A 12,287-nucleotide genomic window follows, 5' to 3' on the forward strand; every position below is an offset into this window, starting at 1 on the left:
GTCCAGGCAGGGGACAGACCTCCAGATTTCAGCAGATACTGCCCCCAGAAAAAGCTGGCATCCCTGAAGAATGAAGACGGCACTCTCTCCCTCTCTCAGTGGCACCCCTCAAATGGCCCACACAAGACACCTGGGAAGGCTCTGTTAAACCAAGGAATACAGCCAGCTGAAGCATTTCTCCAGACTCCTTCAAGCCAAGGGAAGAAACTGTTCTATTTTATTTTTTCTCTGTCCTGTGTTTTTTTGCTACATAAAATGGAGGCAAAACAGGGAGGAAATGGGACTACTGCTTTACCCGAATTAACCTATAGCTGACAAGACATCTCCTGACCCAGAAATGAGGAGTCATTTTTTTTAAAATTTCCAAAATCAACCCTTCTTTCTTTCTTTCTTCTTTCTTCTTTCAGCTTCTCCTTGTGTCTCACAACCGTTAGGGTATAATCTGTTTCTGAAGGTAAAATAAACAAATGAATGAAAACGTTCTTTGTATGAATGGAATTGCCACCTCCAACTTCGTTCATCTCTGGTTTTCTGCCTCCTTTTATGGCCATATGTCTGCAGTGAGCAGGTCATACCCGCTCCCACCTCTTTCTCACCATCTCTTTCTCCTTTACCCTGGGGATCATGACTCCCACCCTCACCTCTTTACTGAAACTGTTTCAAGATGCCTCTGATCCCCTTATTAAATGCAGTCAATGTCCTTCCCTGGGTCCATATTCTTCTTCACCATCCTGTAGCAATCAAAAGTGTTATCTATGATCCCCAGCCCTCAGAATCAAGTTTTTTGGCATCAGTGATCCACTGGGGGTGTCGTTCTCTAACTACTTAGCAACTCTCCAAGTCATTGGTGATGGCTCTCACCTGGCATCCACATCAAAATACCCTCGGGGCTTGTTATAAGGCAGATTGCTAGGCCCCAACCCCACAGTTTTGAGTCATTAGATCTGGGTGGATCGGCTCAGAAATTGCAAATCAAACAAATGTTCAAGAGATGTTGTTGTATCTGGTCCAGGGACCACTCTTCAAGCACCACTGCTCAAATAGTTGTCAGTATAGGGACTGCATTAAAGTTGCCTGGGGCTGAGCCATATTTTAAAATATGCCTGGCCCCAGTACAGACCAATTAAGTGAGAATCTCTGGGACTGGGTCTGGGCTGTCCCTGTGGTTCTGACATGAAGTCAGTGTTGACAGTCTGCATTTGGCTCCTTCCTTAGTTCCACTTGGTCATGAAAACTTCTATAGTGGCCAGCGTCAGGCTCAGTCCCTCTTATCTTTGCCCTTCAAGCTTGGTATTCTCTCCCTCCCGGTGGGATATTAGAAGACCTGACCTAACATAGTGGCTATGGAAAAAGAGACAAGGTCAGCTTTAAAAGATATTTGGAATCCAGAAGTAACTCTACGTAGTGACCAAATAAGAGCACTGAAAGAGAAAAATAATTCACTTGTTTAGTAGTAGTTACAGAAATAATATTCGCTCTTTTCTCAAATACTGGGGAGACCACAATCAATATCCACTCAACAGTCTTCACAAATATCATGCCAAGACCTGTGTCCACCAGCTAAAAAATAGTTTATTCATCTACTCAGGGATCAGAAGGCATAACCTCCCTGTTACCTTGTCAGAAAAAAAAAAAAAAGCCTATTTGGAAACAAGTTTTTTTATTATTATTATACTTTTAAGTTCTAGAGTGTCACTATGTTGCACAACGTGCTAGGTGTGCTGTTACATGATGTATACATGTGCCATGTTGGTGATCGCTGCATTTACTCGTCCACTTTACAGGTTCAGGTGATATCTCCTGAATCAGCTATCTACTCCCCTCTTCTCACCATGCCCCACTAATGTAGGCCCCGGTAGTAGTGATGTTCCCCTTCACCATGTCCAAGTGGGCAGACATTGTCTCGAATTCCTCACCTCATGAGTGAGAACATGTGGTATTTGGTTTTCTGTTCTTGCGATAGTTTGCTGAGAATGATAGGTTTCCAGCTGCATCCATGTCCCTGACAAAGGACACGAACTCATCCTTTGTTTATGTGCTGCATAGTATTCCCATTTTCGGATGTTACATGTGCCACATTTTCTTTTTAATCCAGATCTGCCAAACTGATCGGACATTTGCTGTTTGCATTGTGGTACCAAGTCTTGTACTATCTCCGTGACATAGTGTCATGAAAAAAAAGCTTTTTCTTTTCCTTTTATTTCTTTTACTATTTTTTTCCTCTTTGCATCCAAAGTAGTCATTTGTTCCAGGAATGTTAGATGGATCAATGTTAAAACATTTATCCATTAAGTTGATTACAACAACAAATTAAATAAACAGGCAGTGAAAAGGCATGTGATAGATTTCAGCAAACATAACTATTGCTGAAATAAACAGAAATACATAGAATGCCCTAAGTATGATGAAGACTATTATCAAAGCCCAAAATCAAACATCCTATTTAAATGTGAAATAGTAATCAATTTCATTAAAACCAGAAAGTAAGAAAACAGTGATACCTTCGAGCATCATTTATATTCAACATGGTTTTAGAAAGTCTAGCTAACGTAATAGTAAAAGGAAATGAAATGAGTGGAATTAATTTGGAAACGAAGACAGCAAATTACCTTTATTTATAGATTGTATAATAACCATATGCCTAGAACAGCCAAGAGAATACAGTAATAATTTTTTTAAACTATTGGAATTAAAGAGTAAATTTGGTTTGAAAAATTTATTAATAACTGCACAAAAGTCATCTTTGTATTAGCTGAAGTCATTTAGAATGAAGAGGCAATTTTAAAAATTCCATTAATGATCAATCACATTAGATATTAAACTGCCGAGGAATCAACGAAAATGTTCCATATGAAAAATACAATGAAAAATATAAAATAAAATCTAAAGGAATGGATGAGGAAACAAATTACAAAAATGTCAGTTCTTCTCAATATAGATTAACTTTTAATAAAAATCATAAAAGGTTCTTTAACGAAAATTGTTAGTATGATTTTAAATGTCGTACTGAAAGACCAATGTGTAAGGATCTCTAAGACAATGAAGAAAAAGAGTAAGGGAGAGATTATACATGAAATGGTGCAATCAAAATAGTATGGTATTGGCGTGAGAATGGTCAAATAAATCAGTGGACAAGCATCCAGAAGTAGATCCAAGTATACGTAGAAACTTAATATATGATAAAGATGGTATTTAAATTCAGTCATGAGAGAATGGTTTATTTTATAACTGAGACTGGAATAATTGGTCATTCATCTGGAATAAAGCAATGCTGCTCTCTTACTTCAGTCCACATACAAAAATAAACTTAGATGAATTCAAGATCTAATGTAAAAAATAAAGCATTCAAGATTTGGGGGAGAAAAATGTAGGAGAATATTTATGTAGCCATTGGGTAGAGAAGTCCTTATTAAGCAAGAAGAGATTCCCCAAAGCCATAAGAAAGAAAGCAACTAAGTGCTATTTCAAAAATTAGAAATAGATAAATGGATAAAGGCACTATAGATAAAATTCAGAGGACTGTGATAGATTGGTAAGAATATTTGCCAATATAATATTTTCCAATATCAGCAATAAGAATATTTGCCAGTAAGGTCAAAGAGTTAATATCCCTGTTGTACAATTAATTGTTTCAAGATCAAATAAAAATAGACAAATGAGTATGGCATAATGAACAGGAAATTTGTTCAAGGGAAAACACAAAGGGCTAACAAACATATGAAGAGATACTCCGTCTGGCTAGTGGACAGGCAAATACAAATGAAAACAAATAATATGCTTTCCTCCACCCTTGGATTAGACAAAACGTCAGGTCTAGTGGGAACAATGGTGATCATGATGAGGATGATGCTAATGATGGTGACAAAGATGACACCTACACTGTGCTTACAAGGTACCAGTCATAAAATTGGCATAAAATTCTAAGAATTGTATGTGCAATTGTTCACTTAATCCTATCAATAGCCCATGAAGAGGCACTATTATTACCCTCATTTTGTAGGTGAGGAAATTTATATACACATATGAAATAAAATTTTCAGAAAACAATACTTATCCTTACCACATGCAAAGTTCTCTGATATTTACTATTCTTTTCTATGCTGCTTCACTTAAAAATTACTGGTTGGGTAAACTGATTTTATGATACACAAAGGGGTAAACCCACAAGGTGAAAATGCCTGACCTATAGAGGTGTTCACAGATTACTAAAACAATTGAGTTTCTACTTTGGGAGACTGAGGCAGGCAGATCACGAGGTCAGGAGATCCAGACCATCCTGCCTAACACGGTGAAACTCCGTCTCTACTAAAAAATACAAAAAAATAAAAAATAGCCGGGCGTGGTGGCGGGCACCTGTAGTCCCAGCTACTCGGGAGGCTGAGGCAAGAGAATGGCCTGAAACCGGGAGGCGGAGCTTGCAGTGAGCCAAGATTGCGCCACTGCACTCCAGCCTGGGCAACAGAGCGAGACTATCTAAGAAAAGAAGAAGAAGGAGAAGGAGAAAAGAAGTAAGGAGGAAGAAATGAAGAGGGATGCATCATATATGTATGTCCTTTCTAGAGATGTGTATGTGTGCTTACGAGTGCAGAAAAAGATGTGGAAAGAGCCACATCTATTGATATTGATTACCTGGAGAGATTAGGGGTAGTGAGACATCTTTTGCTTGTATATCTCTGTTTTGTGTGTCATGTTGCAGAAAGAATGCTCTGCTTTTAGAGTTTTTAAGAACAATTCAACAAACTAGAACAAAAGAATTTTGTGATCTGTAAACTTCTGTGCTCTGGGATTGAAACCTAAGCTTTCCTAACTTTATTGCATCTCATGCTTAAATGGCCCTCATTCAACATTTGGCTCCCATTTATTAAAAAAATAAATCTTTCAATTCTATCTACAAAACCTACTGGGAGAGGGATAAACCTGATTATGGGGTCTTCTTCTCAAAGGAGAAGGGTAAATGATTGTTCTCACCTACGTTAATAATGCAATTGAATGAAGGGACAGGAACTCTGTGGAAAATGTCTAAAAAGAATCACAAAAAATAATGTTTACAGGAGAGAGGTATAATTCCATTGAATGAAGTTTCTTTCACTCATTCATTCAACATGCACCTGATTTGATTTATTTTACCTGTTTGACATACCAAAACTGCTCTTTACATTTTCCAAGTAAATTGATAGAGGTTTCCCCTACCTACAAACCAGGGGTTTTAGTGTCCCCTTTAGGCCTTCCTCCAACGGAGTTGTTCAAGATTCCTGGGGGCTTATTCAGTTCAAGCATCAAATAAGGTTGATTTCTTCTTACAAAGGCTAAGAGGAAAAACATAATATGAATTTTCAGTCAACCTCTGAGGTTGTTAGTGCTGTTGGCCAGCTCCATCTTCTGGGCACAGGCTAGGATTGCACAACCCTGCCCACAGAGGGGTTAGACGCAGTTACAGGACTCACTTTGTCCGATGAAATGAGAGCAGAATTGAGGTGTCATTTAAAATCCATTGCATAAATGTGTTACATCATTTTCTGCCTCAGCAATGGTAGCAGCAGGCGTCAAGAATATGTATCAGCCTGGACCTTCAATATCTATGATGGCATTCAGAATAATCTCGGAATAACTTCATGTTGTATTAAGCCACTAAAACTTGTGTATTGCTTGTTACTATGGCATAACCTAAACCTATCCTGACTGATAACACTCTGTGAGCACTTAGGGCTTAGTTGGAAACTGCTGGTTTACATAACTGTTCATACTGGACCTTACAATTGAAAGAACATTTACACACTGTTGCATTGAGGTCTTTGCTGCCTGGAAACCTGGCAGAATTCAAGTGGTGCACTTAATGGGATTCAGTACTGTATCTTTTTAGCTACACTCAAATTCTTAATCATTGTCCTCTGAAGCACATTATCTTTGCCTGGGTGGCTGAGTCCAGAGTAACTTCTAGGCTCAGTCATAGGCTAAATTCGAAATTCTCAATGACCTTAATACCAACGTTGTACCCAGGTCACCAGACCAACTATGTACCTCATGGTGAGTTTCTCTTTGGGATCCCTGGGTCCTTATCTGACCAAGAGTCCTGCTCAGTGCCACCTCAGGCCACTTCATTATGTTTAACTAATTTCAAATATTTGGATAAGGATTTTAGATGTTGATCTCTTGTCCCCAGAAAACCCCAAGTTCCATATGCAATTGGTGACTCTCTTCCGAGGGTTCCTACTGAAGAATCTCAGGGAGGAGCAGCCTTCATCAATCCACAAAAGGCTTGGTTATGTCGTATGTTGGGCTAGAGCCAGCTCATAGAGCATACAGACTCCTGAGAACCAATTGTGACTGGTGGTGTGCAGCTCTTCCCAACTCCGCCTTCAGTGACTCAGATTACATTATTTTATTTTGTTTTTGAGACAGGGTCTCACTCTATCACCCAGGAGTGCAATAGTACAATCACAGCTCACTGTAGCCCCGAACATCTTGGCGCAAGCAATTCTCTTACTTTAGCCTCTCTAGTAGTTGGGACTACAGGTGCACACCACCACACCTAGCTAATTTTTTTTTTTTTTTTTTTTTTTTTTTGTAAAGATGGGATTTCACTGTGTTGCCCGTGCTGATCTCAAACTCCTGGGCTCAACAAATCCTCTCTTCTCAGCCTCCCAAAGTGCTGGGATTGCAGGCATGAGCCATCTCATCCAACCTAGGCTGGTTTTGACCACAGTGGGAGTATTTGCACAACAGGAATAGGCAATTGCTACAAATCAGAGTTGTTTTTTGTCCTTGGAGAATCCCTTGTTGAACATTTACCAGCACACCACTGAGTACACCCAGCATCCTCATCTATAGGTGCCTGCTACCTTACAACTTCATAATTGAGAGGGCTGCTCACTGACATGATTCTTCCTGCGATAAGGAAAATTATTCCATCTCTTCTTGCTATTGGCCTCCATAACTTAGTAGTCACTGGCTTACTGTTTTCAATTTCATCTCACTTGATACCCAATTATAAAGAAACTGTATTAAACACCTATTATGTTCCAGGTACTAAGAAGACAATAATGAGGAAAACAGAGATTCTCCCTACCCCGTTAGAGATTCACTTTAGAAGTCTGGAAGAGCAAGGGCACCTACCAGTGACGTAAGATATTTTTAATATCATATCCCTGATTTGTCATATCCTCAGAGTTAATAAATAAATAGTGTGATTATTTCAAAGATAGCAGTTATAGCAGCCCTCTGTTACGTTTGTGTGGTCCACAACACTTTCTCTTAGGAACCATCAGTCCCACACCATGTAATTCTAGTAGAACTATCAATTGGGGCCAGTTTCCACTGTCCCAGTGGTGGGCATATTGCTGAGGATAACAGCAAATACCACTCCCCAAGATACACAGACTGCTCCAAGATGGGCACGTGGCCCAACCGTGGCCAAGCAGAATCCTTTTGCAGAGACTTGTATGGATTCTGGAAGTCTGAAAGGTTTCCAATTTGAGAGCATAAAATCTAAGAATCTTATAAGCCTGGAGGAGCCCTATCACATGGAGATCATTTGGAAGAGAATGAAGCCAACACAGATGAAAGCAGACCCAAGAAATGAGGAAGGAGGCAGAGAGGGAACATGATAATATGGTTTATTTAAGTCCCAAATCTATCCGTGACTGAAACCGAACTAACTCACACAGTTTTCAATTATGTGAGCCAATCAATTCCTTTTGGCTTAGAGCAGCGGTGTCCAATCTTTTGGCTTCCCTGGGTCACATTGGAAGAAGGATGATCTTGGGCCACACACAAAATACACTAACACTCATGACAGCTGATGAGCTAAAAAAAATTGCAAAACAACTCATAAAGTTTTAAGACAGTTCACAAATTTGTGTTGGACTGCATTCAAAGCTGTCCTGGACTACATGTGGTCTGCAGGCTGTGGATTGGACAAGCTTGGCTTAGAGTAATTTGCGTTTTTATCAGGTACAATGTTAGAGTCCTCATTAATACAGCAATGTCAGGGCAAACTTAGGAAACGGCATTCTATCCATGATGAGATTTAAAGAGAGGTAGCCAGGTAGAAGACCTGAGGGTGGGTGTGAACAAAATCTAGGAGACCAAATCACGGGGGCCTGTAGGAGCACAAAATACTGTAGACGATCCATGTAGGAGCTCTTCTTCTTGTGCAGTCCCTTTCTTTGCCATGTAATATCAGTGCAGAGGCATCCAAAATCTCTTTGAGAGAGAGAGAAAGAGAGAGAATACAGCTATAGAGAAAACACTCATTCCAGGATGAAGAAAAATAGAAGAGAGGTGAGATTACACTCCAAAGGCAGGGATACTGCTAAAATCTTCACAAGTCTTTTATTGTCTTTCTACTTTCTTCTTGGTGATCCTCAGTGGAGGCAGGGAGGGTAACCCAACTTCTGTAGGTCAACCAGACCTTTCCCTGCCCCACAGCCTCTGCTTCCCTCTCTTTTCCTTCTTCTCAACCATGACTTTGATTATCTTCTCAAGTTTGGGAAAACTTACAAGTATGTACCCGAGTTGCTTGCCAATGGTTTTTGGCTTACGAATTTTTTATCATCTTCATTAATTTCTAGCATTTCAGTGGCAACGCATATCTACTTATTCAACCTGGGAAAGAACATAGATTTTAGTAAAGGGATTTGGTGAACATTGATGGAGTTAAGCAATGGTGGGGTTGGACTCTAACTGCAGGTTTGAGGAGTGACAAGTGGTTGAGAAAAATGGGGATATCAATGATATATGCATAGAAAGGGGAGACAAGAAATCAATAGAAGGGTGACAAATACTTTAAAATTACATTCTACTCATTTGGATAAAGGCCCAGCTTCCTCTAATTTGAACAATAAGGAGGGCTGAGGGCTGAGAGACCAAATCCCTGGACTCTAAGTCATCACTATCCTTCATTCTGGAGTAGCCAGTCTGAGATGATATACTCAGTAGGTCCAAAGGCATCCAGAAATTCATCGAGGCAGGTGGTAGGGTTGATTAGCTGGAGAGAGGGTGTACTACCATATAATATATCTGCTAAAATATGGACAAAATTTGGATGTTCTCCTTCTAATTTAGGGTGGCAAAAAAAATAAAACCACAAATTACATCCTATGAAAAATACACAATGGAGATATCCCAGATCCTTTGAGGTTCATGAAAATAATTTCACTTCCAAGAGAAATTGACCATCTGTGCTAGAAGTGCATGTGCTTCCATGATGCCTGTAAGAAGGGATGTGGGGCAGGCTGCAGTGACAGAAATTATCCTTTGGAAGGAAGGGTTCTGGAATAGGTCCAACTATTTAGATCATGTGTGTACAGAAATATCAAAGTATCAAAGCCTGTATGTCACTCTAGGAAATTATATAAGGAAAAGTCAAGATAAATCAGATAGATCATTTGCTTATCCACTCATTCCAGTACTCAATAGATTCTTCAGGGACAGTGCAGAGCACTGGAGATATACATATTCAAATACATACATACGTATATATAAGCACACATATGTATGCTTATATATACTCTCTACATACATACATATGTGTGCGTATATATACATATGTATATATGTAGAGAGACAGAGTGTGTGTGTGTGTGTGTGTGTGTGTGTATGTTGAGAGAGAGAGATTTCTGCCTTTCAGGCACTAATGAGAGAGATAATATCATCACATAGAGTAAATATGTCTTATTAATAAAGTTATACCCAAATGCTAAGGAACTGTGGTGAGGGAAGGAAAAGTGGAACATCCGGGTTCACAGATCTGGTGAGAAACAGGGATAAATGCCAGTTACCTGAATTTAGTGTGATGGAACAAGGACTGATCTTGGACCCAGGAGAACTTACAGTGTTATAGTCCCATCTGTTACTGACTAATCGCATGATGTTGCAGAAACTGGCCTCAGTTTCCTCACTGGAAAATTGAGGTATGTCTTGTAGATTTCTATGGCTTTCGTATTTGTGTGTGTGTGTGTGAATTTTAACTAACAATGCGTCTGCTAAGCAGAAAATCTTTGCACCCAGAACAGCACTGAAAGAATGCTGAGAGAAGGGAACATAGCCAGGCTCTCTTTATCTTCTTGTCCATGTTTCCAAATACATCGCAATTTCCCTGTCTTGTCTGATTATGCTGATTTTAAACAGATTGTGATTTAGAAAAAGAAAAGAAAGTCAAGTATTTCTAGCAGGGTCAAACCATTTATTTTGATTAAAAGACAGTCTTTATATCCAAACAAGCCTGTCTTATTTGAATCTGAATGAAGAAAAAGATCTTCATCCTAAGTAATGGGTGGTCAGTATTTTTTTTTTATTATTATACTTTAAGTTCTAGGGTACATGTGCATAACGTGCAGGCTTGTTACATATGTATACTTGCGCCACGTTGGTGTGCTGCACCCATCAACTCGTCAGCACCCATCAACTCGTCATTTACATCAGGTATAACTCCCAATGCCATCCCTCCCCCGTCTCCCCTCCCCGTGATAGGCCCCGGTGTGTGATGTTCCCCTTCCCGAGTCCAGGTGATCTCATTGTTCAGTTCCCACCTACGAGTGAGAATATGCGGTGTTTGGTTTTCTGTTCTTGCTGAGAATGATGGTTTCCAGCTGCATCCATGTCCCTACAAAGGACACAAACTCATCCTTTTTTATGGCTGCGTAGTATTCCATGGTGTATATGTGCCACATTTTCTTAATCCAGTCTGTCATTGATGGACATTTGGGTTGATTCCAAGTCTTTGCTATTGTGAATAGTGCCGCAATAAACATACGTGTGCATGCGTCTTTATAGCAGCATGATTTATAATCCTTTGGGTATATACCCAGTAATGGGATGGCTGGGTCATATGGTACTTCTAGTCCTAGATCCTTGAGGAATCACCATACTGTTTTCCATAATGGTTGAACTAGTTTACAATCGCACCAACAGTGTAAAAGTGTTCCTATTTCTCCACATCCTCTCCAGCACCTGTTGTTTCCTGAGTGGTCAGTATTTGTAATAATCCTCTATAAAATCTGAGTGGAAAGGATGTCTTAGAAACACACAAGGAGACTTAGAAATGGGCCTATTTTCTGTGTTAAAACAAAACCAAAACTAACCACCTGGGAAACAACACTCACGGCCCTACACACCTTCTGGCCTGTTATCTTCTTTCCTTCCCTGGAGACTCAAGCACTGTGATGTCTCCATTTTTCTCACCTCCTTATTGTAGCTCAGCCCACCTGCAGCCAGACTGCACCTCAACCACTCATCCAAACCCGTGTCTTCTCAGGTCAACAGTCACCTTGTGGCCAAAACCAGTAGAGGCTCCTTGTCCTCATAATATAGAAGTTCCTTGCCCTGACACTGTTCGCTCTTTCTTGGGCTTCCGGGATGCTAATCCCTCCAGGTCTTACTCCTTTAAAACCATGACATAACTGTTTATCGCGTCAAGAACTCTGCTAAGAGTTTTACTTATGTCCTTATTTCAACATAACAATATCTGTATAAAGGGTATGTTATATGCACTTTTACAGAAGAGAAAACAGGCTTGGAGAACCCTGTCCAAGGTCACAAGGCAGGAATGTGGCTGTGCTGGTTCCCAAGGAGACCCTCTTCGCCACTATAATCATGATGATAAAAAGAACCAGCCTCGACTTACCTTATTGGCTGATTATTTTCTCTATTCAGAATCTTTCCATTTTACATGAAACATTTTCATGTAAGCAGGGCATAGAAATCCTGCAAACACTTTCCTTGTGTCAGGTACCATACCAGCTTTGCATAGACTTTTCCTCAGCAAAACAAGCCTATGAGACAGTTGCTTTTATCCCTTTTTTACATTTAAGGAAACAATGATTGAAAGAGGTTGTCCCAAATCGCAGGGCTCGCTCCTTGTCTGCCTTCATAGCCCCCTCCATCCCATCAGCCCCCTCCTCCCTCTCCTTCCTGCACTCTAGCTAGGAAGAGCTCAACCATACACATGGTTTTAACCCTACACTGTTGACCTCAACCCTGCATTTTAGCCTCTTCTAGGTGCAAAACCAGTTATCCATCTTATTCCAAGGTCATCTCAACCAAAAGAAAAACATACAAAAAGGGCCGGGCACGGTGGCTCATGCCTGTAATCCCAGCACATTGGGAGGCTGAGGTGGGCAGATCACAAGGTCAGGAGTTCAAGACCAGCCTGGCCAGTATGGTGAAACCTCATCTCCACTAAAAACACAAACATTAGCCAGGCGTGGTGGTGCGCACCTGTAGTACCAGCTACTCTGGAGGCTGAGGCAGGAGAATCACTTGAACCCAGGAGGTGGAGGCTGCACTGA

The sequence above is a fragment of the Papio anubis genome, chromosome 17, assembly GCF_008728515.1.
Source record: "Papio anubis isolate 15944 chromosome 17, Panubis1.0, whole genome shotgun sequence".
In the NCBI taxonomy this organism is placed as follows: Eukaryota; Metazoa; Chordata; class Mammalia; order Primates; family Cercopithecidae; genus Papio; species Papio anubis.